Source organism: Meles meles, chromosome 17 (assembly GCF_922984935.1).
Source record: "Meles meles chromosome 17, mMelMel3.1 paternal haplotype, whole genome shotgun sequence".
Lineage (NCBI taxonomy): Eukaryota > Metazoa > Chordata > Mammalia > Carnivora > Mustelidae > Meles > Meles meles.
This window is the reverse complement of record NC_060082.1, coordinates 50,098,298-50,124,034: the sequence shown is the minus strand read 5'-3', so window position 1 is coordinate 50,124,034 and position 25,737 is coordinate 50,098,298. Positions and strand designations below refer to the sequence as shown.

The following is a 25,737-nucleotide window of genomic DNA, read 5'->3' as shown; positions in this document are numbered from 1 at the left end:
TGCCAACTTTCCAAGTTACCTTGGTGATTCAAAAGGTTATGGGATGAGATTCTGGCCCTCAGAACAAAAGGATTTAGAACCAAGGGGATTAATCCAGTTTAAAAGGTCCTCTGCTGGACAAGTCGGCAGCTTAGAGGGATTTAGAACAAGCACCTCACTAGAAGCTGTTTGAGGGACAGACTGGAATTTACGCCTATGATCACTTGCAGAAATTCTAAAATGGAGGAGTGACTTAAAAGGAAGAAGAGGAAGAAGAAGCAGCAGCCGCCACCTTCTTGTAATATCAAAGGTGGGCTGATTGCCTCATCTCCGAAGAGAACCACCAAAACAAGTTTAAAGGCCTTCCAGGTAATTAGGGAGAATTAACAGGAAAGCCATCATTATCCTTGATTGAGAAAAGTTCAGTCACAGAAAAGCCTTTTTTCCTTTGGAAGGAATTTGTGAGGCTGCTTTTTCAAATTTACCAGACAAGCCCAATTTCTTTTCCATGAGAAAATTCAGAAAACTAGGAAGGGGAGAAAAATTTTAGTTCTCATTTGAAGGGGGTTCAGTATCAAACCCAGCAGGGCCTGAGCTTGTACCAGGGAGGAGATGTGGCGTGGATTTATTTCACAGGCGAGGGATTCTGTTCGTGAAGGGGGTCTTGGGGAGCAAGCCTGGCTGTGTTGTTTACAAGCACGTTCCCAGGACTTCCTTGCTCCTCTCTTAAAACTTAAAAATAACTCTCATCACACTTGCCTTTTCTTTTTCTTTCAACACGAAATCTCTCCATTTCTTAAAATAATAATTTTTTAAAAAGATTTTTATTTATTTGACAGAGCGAAATCACAAGTAGGCAGAGAGGCAGGCAGAGAGAAAGCGGGGAAGCAGGCTCCCTGCTGAGCAGAGAGCCCGATGGGGGGGGGGCGGGGGTTCGATCCCAGGTCCCTGAGATCATGCCCTGAGCTGAAGGCAGAGGCTTAACCCCTGAGCCACCCAGGCGCCCCTTAAAATAATAATTAACAAAGTTTATTTTTGAGCATGGTTTTGGATTTAAAGAACAATGGAGCAGAGAGCACACAGAGCTCTGTACATCCAGCCCCCACCTTCCTATCTCCCCCCGCCCCACCGTTTTCCCTATTATTAATATCTTGCATTAGTGCGGTTCATTTGTCACACTTGATGAATCCATACTGACACATTATTGATTAACTATAAGCCATAGTTCCCGCGAAGAGACACTGTGTTGCACAGTCTGTGGGTTTCGAGGAATGTATAATGACATGCAGACACTGTTGCAGTTCCGCTGCGAACAGTTTCCCTACACTCAGAATCCACTGTGATCCCGCTGTTCATCCCTCTCCTGGGTGCACAGCTGCCGGTAACCACGGATCTTTCTACCGTTTCTCTGGTTTTGCCCTTTCCAAAACACCGAGTGAGTTGGGCTCATACACTATGTAGCTTCTTCAGACTGGCTTCTTTCACTTAATGGTATGCATTTAAAGTTCCTCGATGCAGTTTTGTGGCTTGATAACTCAATTTGTAAATTGCCGAATAATAATCCATTGTCTGGATGTGTACAATTTCTTTATCCATTTGTACTGTTTATCCATTCACCAACGGAAGGGCGTCCTGGTTGCTTCCAGTCTTCACTGATTATGAGTCAAACTGATACAGCATTCAAGTGCAGGTTTTTGTGTGGACATAGTTTGCGACTCGGTTGTGTAAACATCTAGGAGTGCAGTGGCTGGATCAGACGGTGAGAGGACATTTGATTTTGGAAGAAACGGCCAAATTGGTTTCCAACGTGATCGTTCCATTTTGGGTTCCCACAAGCAACAAATGAGTGTTCCTGCTGCTCCACATCCTTGCTAGCGTGGCGTATGACCAGGTTTTTTGGGTTCTAATAAGGTGTGTCTCCTCTGCTCTTTAATTTTTTATTTATGTTTAAAGATTTTATTTATTTATCTGAGAGAGAGAGGGAGAGAGGGAACATAAGGAGAGGGAGAGTGGGAAGCAGGCTCCCCGCTTAGCAGGGAGCCCGGTGCAGGGCTCGATCCCAAGACCTGGGATCATGACCTGAGCTGAAGGCAGACGCTTAATGACTGAGCCACCCAGGCGCCCCTAACCTCTACTTTTTTAAAGCGTGATATTACTTTACTTGTTTTCAAGAAGTCTTACTATTTTTTTTAAAGATTTTATTTATTTATTTGACAGAGAGAGATCACAAGTAGGCAGAGAGGCAGGCAGAGAGAGTGAGAGGGAAGCAGGCTTCCTGCTGAGCAGAGAGCCCGATGTGGGACTCGATCCCAGGACCCTGAGATCATGACCTGAGCCGAAGGCAGCAGCTTAAACCACTGAGCCACCCAGGCGCCCCAAGAAGTCTTATTTTGAGGCCAAGGACGAATTGAAAACCTTGTTAAAACAAAACAAAACAGGGGCGCCTGGGTGGCTTAGTGGGTTGGGCCACTTCTTCTGGCCATGCTCCAAGATTCACTGTCTCACAAAGAGGCAAAAAAAGTTTTTTTAAGATTGTATTTATTTATTTGAAAGAGAGAGCAAGAGATGGGGTAAGAGAGGGGCAGAGGAAGAGGGAGAAGCAGACTCCCCCTGAGCAGGGAGCCTGACATGGGGCTCGATTCCGGGTACCAGAGATCATGACCTGAGTCAAAGGCAGATGAGCCACCCAGGTAATCCATGAGAAGCAATTTCTGAAAGGAATAACCCTAACCCTATACCCTAAAAGAGGATACTTGATCTGAAGTAGTTAAACCCGGAAGAGGCATGACTGTGATGATGTAATCAAATCAGTTCAGTTGTTGAGTACAAAATATCATGATGGATCTTGGAGGAATAAGAGGATAAAGGTGGCTTTATTCATTATTCCCCAAAGGTTCACAATAATGGAAAAACAGAAAGCCATACTGATGGATCTAATGAGAAGTGAGTTCTACAGCCGTGGTTTTCAGTGTTGCTGGAGTACAAGCCACAGTGAGAAACGCAGTTCATGTCCCAACACAATACGCATCTATGTATACGGGTAATTAACTGAAACGAACGTATTGCAATCCCCTTAACTACAGCGATGCACACTGATAGTTTCCATATATTCTATTCTAGGAATCATAAATTTAAATAAGAACCTGGTCAAAACCTACTGTTGGGTGGCAACCTATAGTTTGAACAATGCTGTGCTAACGTTGAAGTTCTAAGGGCAGGGGGGAAAGGGACGGGAGAGATTAATTCTGTCTTTCCGAAGTGCGCTCGCCAACCTGTTTAGTCTTACTCACTGGGTTGGTCTGTAGGTCTGGAGGCCTGGTAGGGGTGAGGGTGAGGGAAGGGTACTAATCACTAAGCAAGCTGGAATCGAACTTCACAGGGCCTGAAAGCCAGGCCAGGGATATGACCTTTATGCCAGAGATCACTGTTTGGTCAACATGTATTCCGTGGACTGCACTGGAATGACCAGGAGGAGATTATTAAAATAGATTCTTAGGGGGGGCACCTGGGTGGCTCAGTGGGTTAAAGCCTCTGCCTTCGGCTCAGGTCATGATCTCAGGATTCTGGGATCAAGCCCTGCATCGGGCTCTCTGCTCAGCAGGGAGCCTTCTTCCCCCTCTCTCTCTCTGCCTACTTGTGATCTCTCTGTGTGTCAAGTAAATAAATAAAATCTTAAAAAAAAAAAAAAAAAGATTCCTAGGTTTCAGTCCAGACTTAGTGAGTCAAAATCTCTGGGGTTGGGACATAAGAGTCTACATTTTCAGTTAGTGTCTCTGGGTGATTCTTTTCTTCTCTGAAGTTTGAGAACCCTGGACATACATAGACAACAACCATAAAGCTGAGAAGTATAGATAAGACAGAATCATTGAAGGCTATTAAACAGGGAAACGACATGATCAGAGCTGGGGGAAAAAAATCACAGAAGGGATAGTGAAGTTGGTGAAAAATCTATCTTAAATAAGCTAATGATTCCTGGTGGGAAATTTGGGGTCAGGTAATAAGGGATGGAGGAGAGAGATGACCCCTCGAAACTTCCCAGAGAATGTCCGGGGACCACAAAATGATAGGGTTTCCTTCTCTCTTGAGAGAGTTTTGTTTGCTTCGCCTCTGGGGCTTTGCAGTTGGATGTGTCAATGCATTCGTCATCAACCTTCCGGACTGGACCTTCATGACGTACGAACAGTACTAGGTTTGATACTCAGTGAGTCACTGGTTGCCTCATTACCCTCTAACTTGAATGTGATGTCCAGCAAGAGAGAACTGGCACCCAGCGAAACAAACGTGGCCAGGAATAGCTACGGTTATTCTCTTCCTTGTTTCCCGTAGAGATTCCAAAGGACTGAAGAGTCAGCCCGATGACATCTAACTCAGCAAGTGTGGTTTTGTGGAAACAGCACTGAACTTGGGATCAGAAGACGTCTAGATCTTGGGTAAGTCACTTCATTTCTCTGAGCCTTAAGTTTCCATATCTGTAAAATGCCTTCTTTGCAAGGTCGCTATGAGAATCAAATAAAATTCTGAATATTCAAGTGTGTAACACCCACATGGTTTCACTGGGGAATTGCCCTAAACATTTAAAGAAGAACTAAAACTAAAGCCATGGATGGATCTAATGTAAAACATGGTGATTGTAGTTGATAACTGAAATGATTCTAACCCCCACTCCCTGTGTGTGTGTGTGTGTGTGTGTGTGTGTGTGTGTGTGTCTATTTCCCACACTACAAAGCAATTCTCAAACACTAGCAGGTATCCTACAATCCAACTCAAGTCTGACACTATGTACCTAGAGATAGCATCCACTCCCACAGGTTAAGGATTCAGTCCTACAAGACTGCCTCCTCCCCTTCAGTTACCAAATTGCAAGGTCAGGTTAGAACCTGTACTTCTGGCCAAACGGCCACCTCCGTGGGTTTGATTACTTTGTGGCAGCAGCTCCCAGATTTCAGGAAGTTCATTTACTCACCAGATTACCAATTGATTACAAAGGATATTAAAGACTACAGATCAGGGGCGCCTGGGTGGCTCAGTGGGTTAAGCCGCTGCCTTCGGCTCAGGTCATGATCTCAGGGTCCTGGGATCGAGTCCCGCATCGGGCTCTCTGCTCAGCAGGGAGCCTGCTTCCCCCCTCTCTCTCTGCCTGCCTCTGTGCCTACTTGTGATCTCTGCCTGTCAAATATATAAATAAAATCTTTTAAAAAAATTACAACATGCTGATAAAAAGAAATCAAGGAAGATGTAAATAAATGTAGAAACACACCATGTTTATGAATTAGAAGACATAACATAGAAGATATTAATGATCTCCAAACCAATAAATAATTTTTTTTTTAAGATTTTACTTATTTATTTGACAGACAGAGATCACAAGTAGGCAGAGAGGCAGGCAGAGAGAGGAGCAAGCAGGCTCCCCGCTGAGCAGAGAGCCCGATGCAGGGCTGGATCCCAGGACCCTGGGACCATGACCTGAGCCGAAGGCAGAGGCTTTAACCCACTGAGCCACCCAGGTGCCCCCAAAACAATAAATAAATTTAATGCACTTCCTATCAAAATTCCAGCAAGACATTTTTGGTGTAAATACAGACAAACTGGGCACCTGGGTGGCTCAGTTGGTTAAGCGACTGCCTTTGGCTCAGGTCATGATCCTGGAGTCCCAGGATCGAGTCCCGCATTGGGCTCCCTGCTCAACAGGGAGTCTGCTTCTCCTTCTGACCCTCCCCCTTCTCATGCTCTCTCTCACTCTCATTCTCTCTCTCTCTCAAACAAATAAATAAAAATTAAAAAAAAAATACAGACAAACTAATTCTAAAATTTATACAGAAGGAGCCAGAATGGTTAAAACCATTTTTAAAAAATAAGAAAGTGGGAAAAAAGAAAATAGGGAAATCAACCTATCCAAATTTCAAGTCTTTTTATATAGCTATAGTAATCAAGACTGTGAGGTCTTGGCAGAGAGGCAGACACATAAATCAATGAAACAGAATAGAGCCTAGAAATAGCCCCACATACAAATGGTCAACTGCGTTTTGACAAAGGTGCAAAAATAATTCAATAAAGGAAGGATAGTCTTTCCAACGAATGGCGCTGGAGCGATTGGATGGCCATAGACAGAAATAAACAATAACAAATCTAAATCAGGGGCGCCTGGGTGGCTCAGTAGGTTAAGCCTCTGCCTTCAGCTCAGATCATGATCTCAGGGTCCTAGGATCGAGCCCCGCATCGGGCTCTCTGCTCGGCAGGGAGCCTGCTTCCCTCTCTCTGTCCACCTCTCTGCCTACTTGTGATTTCTCTCTCTGTGTGTCAAATAAATAAATAAAATCTTAAAAAAAAATAAAATATTTTTTAAAAAACCCACAACTACACGTAGGCTTTATCATATAACCCAGCAATGGTACTCCAGAGTGTTTTTCCAAGAGAAATAAAGACATGTCTGCGGGGGCGCCTGGGTGGCTCAGTGGGTTAAAGCCTCTGCCTTTAGCTCGGGTCATGGTCTCAGGGTCCTGGGATCAAGCCCCGCGTCGGGCTCTCTGCTCGGCAGGGAGCCTGCTTCCTCTCTCTCTCTCTCTGTCTATGTCTCTGCCTACTTGTGATCTCTGTCTGTCAAATAAATAAATAAAATGTTAAAACAAAATTAAAAAAAAAAAAGACATGTCTGCGTAAAAACCTGTACATGATTACTCATATCTGCTTCATTTGTAGTATCCAAATGCAGAAAATAAATGAAACGTCCTGCTTTAAGCAAACAGTTAGACAAACAGTGGTATATCCCTACCCTGGGATACTGCTACTTAGCAATAAAAAAGAACAAACTAACAATTCATGCAACAATTAAGATGATCTCCAGATCATCATGCCCCCGTGTGAAAACCAATCTCAAAAGGTTGAATACTATATGATTCCATTCACATAACCTTCTCAGCAATGATATAGATTAGTGACGGCCAAGTGTTAGGGATGGGGGTGGGGACAGGGCAAGGAGGTGGTGTGACTCTCAAGCTATAGGGCTCCAGGGAAAGCCCTGTGGTGAGAAACTAGTTCTGTAGCTTCATTGTGCTGGTTACATGAATCCACAAGTGTGATACAATGGCATATAACTATATATCCACTTTATACCAATGTCAATTTCCTCACTTCCATATTGTACTGTCCATACATAAAATGTAACCAATAGGGGAAATTGGGTTACGTTCTGTACTATCTTCCCAACTTCCTATAAATCTATCATTATTTCCAAATGCAACATTTTTTTAAAAGCTTACAGTGAACTACAGGACCCTGTACAATTGTAAGGTGGCAGTGTGCATATCCAGGCAAATGACAAGCAAACCCGTGGGGCTGGATGCTTCTGGAATGTCTGGAATCTCTGCTCATCCTTTCCCATTTTTGTTGTGTCTGGAGTCCAAGATTTGGGGTTGTGATGGCTTGGGAGGGACTGTCCGAAGCAGTGTTTCTCAAACTTTGATGTGCCACTGAGTCCTCTGGGGATCTTGTTAGAGGCAGATGCTGATTTCCGTGGTCTGGGTGGGGTCTGAGATCAGGTCTGGGATTAGGGTGAGTTGAGAGGGGTAGGATCGTTCAAGTGTAGGGTCAGATCCTGTCTTCATTTCAAACCATTTTATTTTGTTCATCATAGATTTTTGGCATTAATTTTGCCTTTAAAAAATGTTATTTATCTCCATTACTGAGTTCTGGGGTTCTCCCTGAAATTTTGCACCAGAGGGAGCTATCCCCTTTGGCCTCACACTACTCCCAGCCCCACCCGAGAATCAGCATTTCTAAACAGCTCCCAAATGAGACCAGTGCTGCTGGTCTATAGACTCTATTTTGAATAGCGAGGGACTAAAGACAGGGGGGCAGCCCCTGCAACATTAGGGTACCCACAAAAGAAGCTCTCTTCCCTCCCCAGCCCCACCGTCACCTCCACTTAGCATGATGAGGGCATTTCTGGACACTGGCAGGTAGTTCGCTGGCAGAGCTTGGCCAGGGCCCTGGAATTTAATTTCATGCCAGGCTTCCCAAGATGTGATCTATTTTTGTCCCTCAGCTCTGCCCCAGGAACAGAGCCAAATCCCTCTAGCATTTTCTACTCAGATCCAACCCGCCCTCCATCTGGTCTACCTTCCTTGCTCCTGTATTCACAGAGGAGGAGCCCAAGGCCACTGGTGGCATTGTGTGTCTTGCCCTCCATACCCTGAGGACCCACCATGTCCCCTAACTCATTCCAGGCCACTTTGAAGCAGGTAAATCTCTGCTCCTGACAGCCTGTGATAGACATCCCCCCAGCCAAGGACGGACACAACCCAGATGATCTGTCCATTAATAATAATTCAGGAGACAGACATGTCTCGTCTGCCTCCTGGCCACTCAGTGAAACCAGCTGATGTGTGTAATCTACTCTCCTCTTCCAGAGAGTTAATGGAGGAAAACACTGTGGTCAGGGCGTCGATACCAACTCAATTTTTCCTTTTCAGCTGCAATTAGAAATGACCCTTTCTCAGTTGTATTCACAGCTGGAGCTGCCTGAGTTTTTCCTCATTTGTGCATTTCACACAGGTGATCTCGGTTTGTAAACATTCTAAATTTTAGAATGTTCATTGGATACTAAAGGAAGGAACCAAGCAGGGTTATTCCTGCCCAGGGCTTGAAAATGGTTCTTCTTTTACAGGAACCATCCCTGTGGCCTACCACACGGAACCCTGGGCATTCCTTAACAAAAATTTAGTGAGTACTTATTAAGTTCAAGGCTCTGTGCCAAGTGCTGTGGGGCACATAGAGAAGCTAGACACAGTCCCCACTTCCAAGGATCTTGGGGTTTTGATACAGGGACACAGCGTGCTCTGCTTAGATAACAGGCAAAAGCTGAATGAGCAGCAACAGTGAGGGCTATAGGACTTCAGGGGGAGGGAGTGGTCCCAGTGGGTGGTCTGGGAAGCTTTCCTAGAACTTGTGAGCCGTGAGCTGGGTCCTGAGAGCAGAGAAGATGAAGGTGTATTAACTGGGGCTTTCTATGTTTCTGTTTTCTGAGGCTCTGATATCTGGGGCCTTGCTGATCCTGGAGGGGCCAGCCCTCCCCGAGTTAGCCAGTTTCTAGAGACAGGAAACAGCTCACCCTAGAGCACGCCTTTCAAATGCAAACTAACCAATTCAGAGCCCATACCCCCAACAACCCCCCTCTGGGCGGCGCTCGTGCTCAGGGCCATTACATACCTGCCCTCATCACCCCAGGGCCAGATACCAGACACCTAGGGACAGCTTCTATGTCACAGAGCCACCGAAATTAATCAAACTAGCCAATCAAAAGCCTGATGACTCTTCCTCCGCTTCTTCCCGGCAGTAAGTACAAGAAAGCTTCTGGCCCCTGTTTCCGGACTCCCTCACCCTCCTGACTGGCGCTTCCCCATGTGGTCCCCCGTAGTATGGACTGTCCTCTCCTGGGATCTGTGAATATCACTGTCTCTTCAGGGACGCTCATCTCCGGATCTGTTGGCTTTGCCACACCCAAATAACAGTAAAGCCCATATTTTAAAATAGAAGGAAGATGGGGCCTCTGGCTGTCTGGTCAGCAAGTGTCTCCCTTCAGCTCAGGCATGATCCCAGGGGGTCCTGGGACTGAGCCCCATGTCAGGCTCCCTGCTCAGCAGGGAAGCCTGCTTCTCCCTCTTCCCACTGCTCATGCTCTCTCTCTCTCTCCCCCATCTCTTTCAAATAAATAAAATCTTAAAAAAAAAAACCCAAAAAAACAAAAAAACAGAAGGAAGACACCCATTCTAGGGGATGGGAGCAGATGGACTGAGTCAGGCATGGAGTCTCCAGGTTCTACTGAGCTCTATGGCTGGGCTTGCTTTGCTTGAAAAGCAGTACCATTTCCGTGCCTTGTCACGAAGGGTGTCTCACCCTCCCGCCCATGACCTGGAGCACCTTCCTGGATCTCCTCCTATTCCCAGACCCTCCAGTCCCAATGCGTTTGGGAAGCAGGGAGCTGGGTGATCATGTTCTGCTTGGTCAGTGAAACAGTCAATCATACCAGGTCCTCTCTCTCTGTCCAGCCTAAGTCATAAGTGTTCAAGTGAGCAGCCCACTTGAATCTGAAGCAAGTATGAAAAGGAGTATTGTCCCTGACCTTGATCCATGAGTGAGACCATGGGAGCCCATCGGGCCATCCCAGGTCACCACTAGCGGAGTGGGCTGCCAGCCCCCTATAATAAATTCAGGCTAGTTATGGACTTAGTGTCCATGGGTGGCAAATGGCTTAGCCCTTCCTGGAGTTGGCCAGCCCTGTCCCCGGCCAGCCGTCTGCAAATGCTCACCATCATACCCCAGCAGAACTGGCCGGCGGGATGCACATTCGCCAGCGCAATGGCCTCTCCTCTCCTTCACACCCAGGACTCTTAACTATAAGACAAGCAGTAAAATATGGAACCTCTTGGGATTATGAGAGCATAGCTTTTGTTCTTCGCTTGCTTCCTCCTGGTTCTCTGGCTCAGAAAGGCTACCTTTCCTAAGGTGATGATAGGGTGCCCCAATCTAGCGCGTTCTGCCCAGTCTCTGTGGCCAGGGGCTGGCCAGAAGCAGATGCGGGCTGGGTGTGGATGCCTGCGGGGGTCAGACCGAGGCCCCTGACCAGACTCAGGTGCAGAGCAGCCCTGCAAACCCCAAGAAGCTCCCCTGGACACAGAGAATCCAGTTCTCTCGACCATCTGTCCACTCCCACCATCTGCCCCCGACCACAGGGCATGCACCTCGGGCTGTCTTCACTCACCAGAGCTGGCGGTGCTTCCCAGAATCCCTCACCTGCTGGGATTTCCTCTAGTCCTGGATTTGCATCCATTTGTCTGGCTTTTGCAGCCACTTGGACTTGCAGACCCGAACCCTGTCATGCAGTGCAGCACAGTTCCTCCCTCACTCCTGCTTATCCTATTTGCTCCACGACCTCTAGCTGGGAGACTGGGTGTCCCTTTGCCTTCCCCGCTAGGAAATGATTTACGACCATCAGTTCCACCAGCGTCACTTCGGACAGACCGTGCCGGGGTGAACCTCTCATGTGTCCCGGCTGCTCTGTGCCACCTCCGAGGTCTGGCCTCTTCATCTGAATCCTCTTCACTGGAAAAGCTCCCCAGATCCCCGTCCCTCACTCTTTCCAAACCACACTTCTTGGAATTCACCCATTATTGAAAACTATTTTTTTCTATTTATTTCTCCAGAAATAGAAAGCTAAATATATATATGTAAAAATATGTCATGAACTGGTTTCCCCTTCAGTGAGACTCATGAACACATGGGAGAATTATTTTACAAACCCTCCGCCTATAATACTAAATATAACTGGGGTGGGGAGTGGGTGAGGGTGGCAGAAAGAGGGGAAAGTGTGGGGGAAGGTATAAAGAGAAAAGAGCACATATGATGTAAAAAAAAACCAAACAAACAAAAAAACACCACCGTGGCTTCCCATTAGTGATGAATCTGTCATTCGCATGGAATCAGGCTCTAATTTTAACCACGCGTCTGTGATTTCACACTGGATGAACCATTAACCCTTTTTAATACAAGTTCACCATACAGGCTTCTTATTTAGGGGGAATTCAACCTCTGAAGTATAGAGTTTATCCAAGAAATCGCTTTGTCTTTATCTAGTAAAACAAGTGGAAAACATCAGGCAGAGAAATCTTCCCTTTTGGAAAGATGCGGTCCCGCGGAGGTTCTCGTACAGGGAGCACACGGAATGGAACAGGACTGCTAAAAGGTTAAAGGTGTTGCTTTCCCCCTAGGAATGGGATTGGGAAAACACTGTTCCCCTTCCAGCTTTCTTACCTGTGCTCATCTTCCCTCTCTACTTTCCCAAAAATCAGTAGAAATATCTTCCTGGATCAAGGGTGCCCCCGGTTAGGGGCAACCAACTCTCCAGGCTTGCCTAGAACTTTCCTACTTTCAACACGGAAGTTTCCACAACCTGGTAGGGCTCGTGGGCCCTCTCAAACTGAGATGATGGGTACGGTGTGAGGAAAGACAGCCTTCCAAAGAAGTCCATGTCCTAATCCCTGAACCTGGAAATACGTCACCTGAACACAGCAAGAAGGACTTTGCAGGTGTGACTTAGATTAACGTCCTCATCTCAAGATAAGGAGATGATCCTGGATGTTCCAGGCGGGTCCGATGTGATTACAGAGAAAATGCAGGAGGGTCAGACTCAGAGAAGATGTGACAACAGAAGCAGAGAGCAGTGACAGGTTTGAAGATGGAGGAAGGGACCACAAGACAAGGAAGGTAACTGTCCTCTGGAAGCCGGGAGAGGAAAGGAAGCAGATCTCCCCTAGAGCTTCTAGGAAGAACTATAAGATATTAGTTTAGGACTTGATAATAAATGTGTATTACTTTGAACCAGTAAGTTTGTGGTAACTGATTGCAGTGGCAGCAGGAAGCTAATACCGTGGTCACCCTACCCGTCGCTTGATTCAGCCTTGGCCCAGGGAACCTGTGAGTCACTCCATCTTGTTCTGCGTGCACTGAACCAAAGAAGAGGTATCAACTCCTACAGAAGTGGGGAGAAGAAATAGGCTCAAAAAAAACGTATCATACATTGGACTCATTCACAGTCGAAGAAAGGACATGGTTTTAAAGTCATTTCGTCGGTATTTTAGAATTTTCTCTTTGAGGAGACCTATACGTAAAGAAATGTAAGATGACCTAGGAACTACCAAAATCAAGTCTTTGAAATTTCTGAGATTAAGTCAGGCAGCCCACCTCATTGGTTGTAGAACATAAGCTTCTAGACCCTAGGTTCAAATCCTGCACCAGGCACGACTAGCTGGGTGACCTTGGGTTAGTTACCCAACTGCTCTGGCTGCGGACACATCTTTAAACTAGAGATAATATGATACAACTCACAGGGTTGTGAAGTAACAGGTGTGAAAAGCAGCATAACATCAGCACCCAGGAGACATTGGCCATGCTTCTCTTTCTCGGGGAAGTTCAACAATTCCTTTGGGGACGAAAGTGATGAGATAATGGAAAATATATATATTGGTCTCTGCCCCTGGTTCCTGGCACAGAGCACCTAAGACCCTTGTAGGATGCGTCTACTGTTCTTGTATTTGCTCTTTGACCCCCATTCCTGACACACAATTCCAACATCTCTTGGAACTTCTGCGTGAGAGCACTGTCTTTTGTTATAATGAGATGACTCGTGGTGTTCTGGATGGGTGCTGGTCACCAGAAAGACCAAACCGTGATCAGAAGTCGGAAACTTTTAGCCCCCTATTCCCAGCCCTCAATCCTCTAGAGAGGGAAGAGGGGGCTGGAAATGGAGTTAATATTAGATCATGCTGATGTGAAGAATCCTCCATAAAATCCCAGTAGTAGGGGCTTTGCAGAGCTCTGAACACGACATGGGGAGAGTGACACATCTGCACTCTGTGGGGACAGAATCTCTTAAGCTTGGGACCCTCCCGAGACCTCACCCTGTGTCTCTCTTCATATTATCCTTTACCATATCCTTTATTTTATTTTTTAAGATTTTATTTATTTATTTGACAGACAGAGATCACAAGTAGGCAGAGAGGCAGGCAGAGAGAGAGGGGGAAGCAGGTCCCCTTTGAGCAGAGAGCCCGATGAGGGACTCGATCCCAGGACCCTGAGATCATGACCGGAGCTGAAGGCAGAGGCTTTAACCCACTGAGCCACCCAGGCGCCCCAACCATATCCTTTATTAAACTGACAAATAGAGGTAATTTACCCTCAGTTCTGTGAGCCACTCTAGCACTGTGAGCCACTATAGCAGATCTATAGATCTAGAACCTCAGATCTATAGCCGGTTGGTCAAAAACCCAGTTCGCCAACCTGGGCTTGCCACTGGCTCCTCAGGTGTATGGAGTAGGGGAGAGGGGCCCCACTTGCAGGACTGAGCCCGACCCTGCGGGGTCCGGTGCTATCTCCAGGCAGATAGTTTCAGAATGGAGTTAAATTGTAGGACACCCAGCTGTTGTCACAGAGAACTGATTGTCTTGGGGAAAAAAACCTCCACATGACAGGTGACCAGAAATGTCAGAACCATGAGCATTTTCTACAAGGAGTAAAGGAGATACCTGGGGAAGAGAATCCCAGTAGGAAAGAACTGAGTTTTTGTTATTGTTTTTTTTTTTTTTTATAAAAGCGAAGGTGGGATAGGAAAAATGGAAAAACTCTTTAAAAAAAGTATGCAGCTTGCCATTGTGGGGGCATCAAGTGTAAGAAGGCTTCCTCGGGTCCTCATGCTCTCGGTGTCCCCCCAGTGGGATGTTTTCCATGGTGCTCACTGCCGCTTGTCCTGCCCTCCCGTAGAGAGAGGAGACGTGGCCCTCTGGGCTTGAAAAGCCGTTTCTGGAGACGGGGTGTCTGACCATTCCCAGACCCTGATCTCCTCTTGTCCTTAAGTGCAACCAAACAAAGGGTTCTGAGTAATGCCAGAGAAGCCAAGATTGGAGGTGGGGGCTTGCGGCACTCGGGCAGACTCGACTCTGTCCAGCCGTAGCTGAGTGTCGGAATGTGTTTGGATGATGGATGGGGGAGAAAGCTGCACGCAGGAAATGTCGGGCTGGCTCACGGCTCTCCAGGCTATCGATCGCGCTCCGCTGGCGGCTGGACAGAGGGGCTTTCTGCCGGATGGAGGAGACCGCTTTCAAAGGTTTCATTTGTCTTCGGGAACTCTCAGAGCTCACAGACGGTTTCGCTGTGTCTCTCCAAGCTGACCTGGAGGCAGGACTCCAAGGGACAGCAGCAGGAAACGATCCTAAAATGGGCTTCAGGCTCATGACATGAAATCAGATACCTTTGTTGCACATTCCTTAAGGCAACATTTTTTAAAAAAATGATACTAATTAGTGTCAGTGAGAATGAGGGGAAGTGTGCAGTCTAACACACCATCGGTGGGAGTATAAATTGATTGCCTTTTAGGAAAGGCAATAGATGGTGAGCATCTATGAAAACGACCAATGGGCATAACCTTTGACCTGGCAATTTCACTTCCAGGAATTTTTGCTACAGAAAAAATCCGCGCATGCGCCGGGAGGTGTGTCCAAAGGATGTTTCACTTCAGCATTAACTGCAATGGTAAAAAATCAGAAATAAATGTGGAAGCCCATCAGATAAATTATGGTATATATACCTACAGACTATTACACAGCCATTAAAAAGAATGGAATAGGCCTATTCAGTCTGATATGGTAAGATTTTTAACACAGTGTTAAAAAAAAAAGCCCACAGTGGATTTTGAAAAAAAAAAATTCTAGTCACAGAACACTACCTATAGTATGGTGACATTTGACTAAAGCTATATGCGTGTAAAGTCATTTCAGATGGTGATGATAACAGCAGTGAAGAAAATAAAACGGGAGAGAGGGTGGAGATTAGGTGGCTGCGGGTGGGCTTCTCTGTGGAGGTGACGTGGAGGCAGAGAAGTGAATGACAGGGCATCGGCCACACAAGGGTCGGGAGGGAAAGTGTGGCAGACCTGGGGTGCGCTGCCTACAAAGTGCTGAAGGCAGAAGTCAGGCTGGTGCTAAAGTCAGGGACGTTGGAGGGAGACGCACTCTGAAGGGCCTTGGGAGCACAGAAGAAGTTTAGGATTTTATTTAAAGCCCTTGGAGGGTTGAAAGCAGGAGAATGGTATTTTTTGGAATGTTTGAAATTTTGACTATTTTTCAATTTTCAAAAATTTGAAAGCTCATTTGTCTGTTTGGTGGCGAATGAACTGAGAGGGAGCAAGAGTGGGGGGAGTGGAACCACTCAGGGGATCCTCATGAGACATGACAGTTGTGAACCTGCAAATGGCCGGGCCTCCCATCCTTTACCTCTGAAGGAGCTACAGTAATCGATCAGCATCTTACAAAAGTGTTGGATAACTAGACGTTATTTTAAAAAGTAGAAAGTCCTACATGAAGGAGAGAGTAATATCATAGTAGAATTAAATTTTGTGATAGCTGATTAATTATGAGGATTATTTTGTGAGGACCATGTTGGATCTGGTCAAATCCCTTCCCCAGAACATGCCTATGTATTCAACAACCTGATATTACATCGTTAGTTTACGAAATGAGTAACAGGACTGCTCCCCCAAACCCAAGAGTTGAAAGGAGACCCCAAGAATTATGAAAACCTGCGCAAAATTCCTAAGGAAGCAGGAAGTCCCATACTCTCGAGGCTTTAGATGTAAAATGCATGTGTTGAAGCATACTGACCTCTCTGGTTTTGTTCTTTTTTTTTTAGCTGAAATTACAGTGCCCCCTAGAAGACCAGATTTTATATTCTCATTCTGATTTTAGGTCCAGTAAGTATTTTTTCTTGGATGAACCTTCTCATCACTTTCCTGAAAGTACGGGGTGGACACCTGAAGAAGACTCATGGAAACGCACCCTGGGTGGTCCGCACGGCCGCTCTTGGAATGTGCAAGATGAGCTTTGTGACCTTCTACCGGGAGGGCAGTTCTAATTGCAAAGAGAGAGACTGCCAGGAGCAGGTAAATCGGCAGCCAACTCGGGAGGGGCCCAGACAGATGCTCCCAAACATTCTTAAGATGCCGTATTTCTAATTATTCAAAGACCTTGGCCGGGCAGTCTGGATCTTACTATCTCTGGGTCTGCTTCCCAGACTGCCCTGATCCTGAGACTGCTCTCAAAAACTCCTGTGGGAACGGCCAGTGCAGAATATGACACAGTCCTGTGTCTTTAGATCCAGCACCCAGAGAAATACTGCAAAACACGTCTTCCAGATGTTTCTCTTTGCCCCATCAGCCCAACCTGAACCAAATGCCTTTAGCCTGTTCTGGTTTCCCAAGAAGACCAGGAAGACCCCCCATGGGTAAGGAAGTTCTAGATCAGTTCACACCGGGGCTGATTTTGCTCTCCGGGGGACACTGGGCAATGCCTGGAGACAATTTTGGTTGTTGCTGTCAGAAAGGGGCACTAGCTTCTAGCCGGTAAGAGCCAGGATGCCTGCTTACCGTCCTACAATGCTCAGGACAACGGCCACAACGGTGCCCAGAGTGGGAAACTAGGTTCCAGATAAATAAAACAAGGCCTTTGTCTGAAAGGTAAAATGAAACGAATAAGGCTATTACAAGTGGAAGTATTAAAGCCCCAAGAGAAGAAACACAAGGGCGTTGGGATTTCAGAGCCCATCTTTCCACTCCTTCTAGCACAAGGAACTGTTACTGGGAAAAGTGACCAAGTCCAATACCATTGTGACCAGAAGCCCCACACGATGAAAGGATTTCCAAGAGATCCCAGAGGGTTGTAAGCGATGGTCCTGCGGTTCCTGCTCATGGAGGAAGAGGCTGAACACGGAGGCTTGGCTCTGCCTGAGTGGAGGAGAGTGATCAGGACAAGCTCCTGCTTATTGCCCTCTTCTTTGCTATCTGCTCCCTTCCCTTTGCTTTTATAGCCTTGGAAGCCATGCATCTAAGCTTCAAAATCCCCCTGAGCTGACAGAATGAATGGTTTCGGTGCACAGTAGTTAAAGCATACAGGATTTTGGAAGGAGCAGACTGAGTGATTTAGGGAATCTTTGGCCAGAGATTAAGGGAGACCCTTTCTCCTCGCAGGCCCTAATTAATTCATACTCCTTGTGAAAAGCTGTGAGGGGATAATTCAGACAAGCAACAGCGAAAGGCTTTCTCAGCGGTCTATTTTCTAGGCCCAAAGTAATATTATGTAATAATCAGGTGAAAAAAAAATCGCACTGGTTTCTTGGCACTCTGCTGTAAAGATTTTTTTTTCCCTTCTGGAAGTTCAAATGGCAGGGACCTGTTTGCACGGTCTTGGCAGGAGTGGACAGAGAGGCTTGTCTCTAGCCAAGCTCCCTGGAAAGATCTGCCTCTGGCCTCTCGGGTCAGGGGACTGGAGGGTCTGTTTTATAACCCAGTGATTAAGAGCCATGAGATGTAGTTACTATGTTTCTCATGAAGAACCTGAGAAGTGGGCTGCTGCTCTGAACCGAGTATCGCACTCTGGACATACACACACACATACACACCACATCTTGGTGTATACCCAATTTAATCAAATAGATTTAGAAATTTGGAAGCATACTCTGAAATAAGAAAAGGCAGAGAGAATCACTTTTTCTGAGCACATTAGTCACAGATTTGCATTGTTTTTAAAAATATTTTTATGTTTACATAATTTCAGACTTAAAAACAAGTTGCTGAACTCCCATATACCATACCATTCACCCAGATTCCTTCTTCGTTAATATCTTACCACACTTGCTTTATCATTTTTGCTTTTCATATATTCACATTATTATTACTTTTTAAACTATTGGCTAGTAAGTGGCCTCTTGGCTCCTAAATACTTCAGTGTGTATTTTCCAACAAAAGGACATATTAGTGACAGTTTATGAAACTCGTCTGGCAAATGGTTTAAAAGTCTGGACCAGCAGAACAGGATTTCCCAAGGATCTCCTGGTATATCTGGGTTCAAATCCTGGCCTCACTGCTTGCCAGCAGTGTGACTTTGGACACCTTCTCAGGTCTCAGTTTCTCCATCCGTAAAATGGGGGAAATGCTAGAATCTCTCTCATAGGTCTCTGGGAACGACCAAGTGAACCAAATCACCAAATAAGTCTATGCAGGGACAGGTTTCACACATGTGTAAAGCAATATCCACTAATAATAGTCTTCATGTTGGCTGCTGTCCCCCTTTCATTTCACTTCTCATTTCCTTGTAATTATATAGGATTATTATTTTCCAATACTTCTCCAGCCAGAGCCCTTCTCAGTGAAGTCCGGTCCTGTTTCCATTGGCAGAGCTGGGACCAAATGTGCCATCTCCCTGACTTTTTTCTCTCCCTGCCAGGTCCCCTCCCCACCCACCAACACCAGTCTGTTCAGTTAAACCACGACAGACTTAGAGATCTACAAGCATATTACAAAATAGAAAAGAGCAAAACTTCATTTCTTGTAAGATTATTAAAATACCTGTGCTTTAAACTAGGACACCACCACGAGCCCAGGGTGCGTGAGATCACATCTCTTCCTGAGCAACGGGGCAGGGATTTGAGTCTCTACCGCTGGAGACAGGGAGATAGCTGGCCCCTGGGTATTTGGGTCAACCGGCTGTACTTTTTTCCCTAGGCATGGATAACTGGGTATTTGGTTAGGAAGAAAAAAAGAAAACTACTGTTTAAAATGTACTTACTATGTTGCCGGTGCTTTCACAAGATGTTTAGGTATTTCTACTTTCAAGCATTTCTTTGGAGAAATACACCATTTATCTATTTATTTATAAAAATTTTATTTATTTTTATTTTTTTAAGATTTTATTTATTTGACAGGGAGAGACACAGCGGGAGAGGGAACACGAGCAGGGGGAGTGGGAGAGGGAGAAGCAGGCTTCCGGCAGAGCGGGGAGCCTGATGTGGGGCTCGATCCCTTGACCCCGGGATCATGACCTGAGCCAAAGGCAGACGCTTAGCGACTGAGTCACCCAGGTGCCCCAAGACTTTATTTAGTTTGAGGGAGAGAGAAGTGCAAGCAGGGGGAGGGGCGGAGGGAGAGAATCTCAAGCAGATTCCCCACTGAGCATGGAGCCCAACACAGTGCTTGATCTCATGACCCTGAGACGGTGACCTGAGCTGAAACCAAGAGTCAAACGTTTAACCGACTGAACCACCGAGGCCCCAAGAAATATACCTTTTAAAGTCCAATGACAACAGCACATATCAGTTAATCACTAACTACCATCTACGCGCAGCTCCCAAGGCAAAGGCTGGAAGCAGTGCCTTGAAGCAGAAAGCTGAGGTTTGGCCCCAGCTATGGCTGGGTTTTCTCTCCAGGGACCTGCCGGGCATGTAGCTGCGGAGCCGCAAGCCTCAGGCCTGATGTTTAGGAGGTAGCCTCTGCCAGCAGCAGTTGCAGCTGAAAGACAAGCAGCCTTCAGTGTGTCCCGTGTGGAACCTTCTGCTTGTCTCCAAGGGCACCTTTCACCCTCCCCCATGCCTTCAAACCTTCCACAGCTCCTTGCCTGGAGGATAAGGCCCAGACTCCCAAGCTGACCTCTTTAATTCTGAACCCTGAGGCTCTCTCCTGCGCCCCGCCACAGCCTCAAGCATGCCCTGTCCCCCCAGAGACATAGATTCCTGCACACTCCCCCAGATGCCTTCACCTATGTGTTCCTTCTCCCTCCAATGCCCTTCCCCGGCTTGGTAACACCTGGCAAAGGACTGTGGTCAGTTCTTCTTTGCATCTCCAGCACCCAGCCCCCTCCTTATCACTTAGACTTTGGGTAATACGCAACGAGCGCTCTCGAAGCTTACTGCTTTGTGCTGAATTACAGCACCCGTATGTGTAAAAGTGCAGGTACCTTGAGAAATGACCAGTCTGAAGGGGGATTTTTCGCATACAAATCTAATAACTTGTTAGAAAAAAAAAAGTTTTGTGGATTTAATATCCTAACATAACCTCATATAGATTTCAAGAGATAAAATAATAATTAGGTCCAAAAAAGTCATATCAATACTTCATCTGAGTATGCCAACCAATTATTTTTTCTCTTATTATCTAGAACATTGGTTTGCCTCAACAAAAAGATGGTGATGATGATTTAAAAAAAGAAGAAGAAGAAGAAGAGCATATTCAATGGAACTCTCCTTCATTCTACGATGGTGATCTGTACCTGACCCTGAAATCACATGGGGCAGACATGCAGATCGAAATAAAACATTTTGTACTTGCTTTCATTTATTTGTTTGCTTCTTTATCTAAGTGGGCTCCGTGCTAAGTGTGGAGCCCAACATGGGGCTTGAGCTCACAACCCTGAGATCAAGACTCAGACGCTTAACCGACTAAGCCACCCAGGCACACTCCTTACCCCATACTCAGTTTTAAAAGGGTTCATGTATATCTTAACTGTTTCAACAAAATAAAGAATAAGTCCCAAGTTTCCCATCCAAGTACTAACCAGGCCCGACCCTGCTTAGCTTCCGAGATCAGACGAGATCGGGTGCGTTCAGGGTGGTATGGCCGTAGACAAGTCCCAAGTTTCCCAATGGCACAGCACTTCTACCTTGGTGAGCACAAAGGCACATCATCATACGTGTTCGGTAACACACGTAGTCACTGGCCCCACACTCCTTTAGGGGGTACGGTCTGCCCAGAATGTGTGTCATACGTGTGGGGGTGTCTGCTTAATTCAACCCAAACTAGAGACAACATGTCCAAACTTCTTTTGAAGATGAGAGGACCCCAGAGACTGAGCAAACCACTGAATTCAGAGTAACCAGTCTTTCATTTGTGATTTGAAGATGTTTTTTCTCCTTAATGACTACTGAAGTCAAACACCACCCGGTGGGAGGGATCGGCCCGTATTTCTCCTCTCGGGCTCAGTCGATGCCTATCCCAACAGCATCTACAGACTGGGGTGCTTGAGGCAGTGAGGCAGGTTTCTTCAGAAATGGCGGGGAAGGGGCATCGGGGTGGGTTCGTCGGTTAAATGTCTGACTCTTGGTTTCAGCTCAGGTCATGATCTCAGGGTTGTGAGATCCCAGTGCAGAGTCTACTTAAGGCTTTCTCTCCCTCCGCCCCTCCCCCATGCTCTTTCTCTAAAAAAATATATTTTTAAAAATCTTAAACAACAAAAAGGAGAGAAAGAAATAGTGAGGACATCATAGGTCCAGATTCCCTGCCCCCACTCCCACCCCATGTGCTTGCATTCCCAGGAAATTTCTCTCCTGGGATCTGGAAGTTATTTTGAGACACGTCAGAGAGCCACACGAACAACGAGGAAGGAGCCGGTGGCAGGGCCCTGGGTGGGTGTCACCTGGGCAGGGGAGGGAGGGAATCTGTCTCTCTGACTCCTCCCTGCCCTCAGTGGCCACTGGGTGGGATGGGGAGAGAAGGGGGAGGGGCGGTTCCTCTCTCCCCTGCGGGCTCTCTAGCTTCAGAAGGGAGAGAATTCATTCTCCACAGACACTCTTTCTGAACCATTTCTCTCTGTGTCTGAGAAGATCCTGAGCCGAGCCGAACTACAATCTCAGATTTTCTCCCAGCCGGTAGGAGCCCCAGCCCCAGAGCCAGGGCCAGCCAGCCTGGGCCTCCCAGCTGGCCCCGTCATGGGTTCCTGGTGGGCTGCCCAGGAGTGTTGACATTCGTGTTCTGGAGGGCAGGGCTGTGTCCCACACAACTTGCTGCCTTCCCCACTCCATCCCCAGCCCTGAGCGAGCATCTTGACTACTACTGACACTGAGTGAGGGAGTGACGGGAAGCAGGCCGATATTCACAGAAATATTGCGTACGAGGCAAAATATGTGGAAATAGGCCCTTGTCTGATTCCCCTTCTTCCCACTTGTGGAAACTGAGGTCTTTGCCAGCAGCCCCGAGTCCTGCTCAGCCCCTGCCCCACATTTTGGAGCTCTCATTCAGCAGCCTTGACAGACCCCAGGGGTCCCCTCCTGCCCTCAGCCAGATATTACTTAGTATCCTGACACCACTAATCACTAGACTTGTGTTTGTTTTATAAATGTTGCCTAGTCCGAGTCTAATATGTATATTTCAATCCTTAGCCTGCCTCCCCAAAGGAATCACTCTAAAACGATCATTTCAGGGTTGGGGGGGGTCAGTCGGTTCAGCATCTGACTCTTGGTTTCAGCTCAGGTCATGATCTGAGGGTCATGGGATGGAGACCGAGCGAAGCTCCCGGCTTCTCCCTCCTGCTCTTGCACGCACACACACTCTCTCTCTCTAAAATAATCAATCAAAAAAAAAAAAAAAATCCCTGACTATCCCCCTTCGGGTAGGCAGTGTAAATAAATAAATAAATGCATAAAATGCTGGCTTCAGCCGTCTCTATTGAGGTAGGGGAGATCCCTCTAGATGGGAGCCCTCAGGTCGGACCTCCAAAGTGGCAGCGTCAGGGCACTGGGGCCAGGCGGGTCGGTCCTTCCACCCCAGAGGGGAGGCCCAGCTTTACCCCGTCCTATCTCAGCCTCCCACCTCCTGCCCCACCCTGGGCCTCAGCCCCGGTCCTCTGTGCTTTTCCCCATGCCCAGCCCTCCTCACCTGCGGTCACGTCACCCCTTCCGTCTCTACAAGCAGAAAAGCCCTTTAGAGTTGACTCAGTTTCCCCCTCACTGTACTGACAGAGAGGAGAGGGCCCAGAGACTAGCGAAGCTAACCTGTCCTGCTGGAAAGGGATTCATGACCTCCCCTCCCCCCAGTCCAAGGCCATTAACTTCAGGGCTTTGCTCACTGGTCAAGAGGCAGGCCCCCACCCAGGCTGATGACAGGAGCCTCGTGCCCAAAGTTATTAAAAAAAAAAAAAATTAGTTCAGAGCAGCCGCGAGCTGGATCGGGTAGGAAGCCCCGCAGACGGCGATCAGGGCGAGGGAGACGCATAAAGCGACAAATGCTGTCGCGCCGAGCGTTGCGGTCAGGGTCAGTACTGAGGGCTTTTCCGTGCGGGACACCGTGCTACGGACTTCCCGGTTCCGAGCTCTTTCACAGACAGAGGGAAGCTCCGGGTCCCACCGCAACAGGCCAGGAGGGGAGCCTCTGACCCCGGGGCACCGGGTGGGGGCTTGGGGGGGGGGGTTCGCCCAGCCGCGTCTGTGCCTCACGTCCCCAGAGGACCGGGCACCCCAGCGTGAGCCTGAGCCCCGGCTGCTCTCACTCTGCTCCACGGGGACGGGGCCTGATCTGGAGACCCGGAGCTCTGCGGGCCGTCGCCTAGTCTGCGGGAGACAAGCCCGGCCAGATGGAGAAACAGGGCCCCGGGCTGCAGCCAGAGCGAGGATGGGGAGGGGATGCCCGCAGGGAAGGAGGAACGGAGCGAGCGCTGTCCTTGGAAGCGAGGTCAACTCCGGAGGATTTTTCCCCGCTCCGTCTTGGAATTCCGAAACCAGAGCCGGGTCGTCTCGTCCTCCCGAGCGAGGAAATCCCCCGGAGAGGGAGGTGCGGGAGGGGCTCGTGGGGCGGGCTCGCGGGGACCTGCGTGAGGGGGGCGCCCCAGGACACTGCACCACCCTGGGAAAGTCCTAAGTCCTTCCCGCCTGGGTCGGAGAGGGCGGGGAGGGAGGCCATGGGCTCCATCTGCGGAGGCCTGTGGACACACGCGACCCACGTGCCCCGAGCTGCTGACCTCCGCTCTGGCCTCGGCTGCCGGGGCAGGGGGAGGTGGGGGCAGGGACATGCGTGTCTACCATCACCTTTTGTTGTTTTCATTTAATCACGCCAGCTCTCCTGGGGGTGCGGTCTTTAATCCCAGTTGACAGATGCGGAGCTAAGGACTTGCTTAAGGAGGCAGAGTCCGGGATCACCCCGGGTCTGGACTCAGAAGCCTCTGCAGGGGGACACAGGTGTGCGCTGCCGCCCCCGTGATACCCCCCCCCCCACACACACACCCGGGCTGCCCCGGGGGAAGTCAGATGTAACTGAGAGATGCCACACGGGGGGATTGATTTCCTCGGAAAAGTAACTCCCTGAGTCGTTGGAAGAGAAATAAATAGATCCTGAGTGAGATGAGAAGGGAAGAAGCATGCGGCCTTTCTGGGCTTGGGGACTTTGGGGGAGTGTGGAGAGAGGTGAGAGAACTTGAGGTAGCTGTACTCAAAACCTATGTGGGGAGAGATCTTCTTTTTTAAAGCGTTGCTCTATTTTAAGCAGAACACCCTTTTGGTGTTCTTTGAGAGCTTTTAGCAGAGATTAGAATTTCTTTGTGAATGACTTTTTGGCTATCCAAAGATTGTTTCTCTGAGGACATCACCGTTTTGCGACCGGGTCAGAAGCGCTATGCTTTGTGTGGGTTACACCAACACTCGTGGAATTCGATCCAAAGTCACCTAACCCCTTCTTTTTTTTTAAAAAAAAAGATTTATTTCTTTATTTATTTATCTGACAGAGATTACAAGTGAGGGGAGGAGGGGAGCAGGCTTCCTGCTGAGCAGAGAGCCAGACAATGCTGGGCTCAATCCCAGGACCCTGGGATCATGACCAGAGCTAAAGGCAAAGGCTTTAACCCTCTGAGCCACCCAGGTGCCCCAACTCCTTCATTTTATTACAGAAAAAGAAACAGGTAGGAGCCAGACAGGCCCCAGTTCCTTGTTTCTCAACTAATTTCCTGTCCTGTCCTTGCTGCTGAAAGGGAGTGAGGGGAGATTGGTGAGCGGAGTGGGGAGGCGGAGTGGGGAGAAAGGAGAGGAATGGGGCAGGGGAATGGGGGAGAGAGATCATCTCCCTCCTTTTCTCTCAGGGGCACACCCCCATCCCTATCTCAGCCACCTTCATGCTGGCAAGAAGTTCCTGTCCTCTCCCTGCCTTTTAAAAATTACATGGCTCTGGGTGAGCCAGCGTTTCCTCCTCCATAGCATCAGATGAATGAGAGCTAAGCTCCTCCGAAGCTGGGAGGAGAGCCCGGAAGCATCAGTCGACCTGTGAGTGTGCGATGAAACAAAAATGTCCATTCTTCCTTCCCACCAGAGAAAGTCCTGTCATTCCAACCTCCTTCCCTAAACCTCCTTCACTTTCAAAAAGGATGCACACTCTCCTTCTGGGAGAGAGGGCAGACACATCCATAATAGCGGGCTGAGAAAGACAGCAGGGCACGGAGCGAGGCACCTGGAGAAGCTGGCATGGAAGAGAGTTTATTTATGAGGGAGGGAAAGCCGGGTTGGCCCGTGGTGGCGCCTGAGCAGCTGTGGTGTGTAAATCACATGAATAGAAAAAGAGAGAAGATTTTAGTTAACATTCCTGGGTCTATGCATGTGAGTGCCTTTAACATCCTTGACGGTAAAGATGGAATC

At 47.8% G+C, this 25,737-nt stretch overlaps 1 protein-coding gene across 2 annotated transcripts in view; it reads right to left on the bottom strand.

Moving 5' to 3' along the window:
* NMNAT2 (nicotinamide nucleotide adenylyltransferase 2) overlaps positions 1-25,737 on the bottom strand; it is a 196,022-nt gene that overhangs the window by 34,886 nt on the left and 135,399 nt on the right. The window lies entirely within an intron of this gene.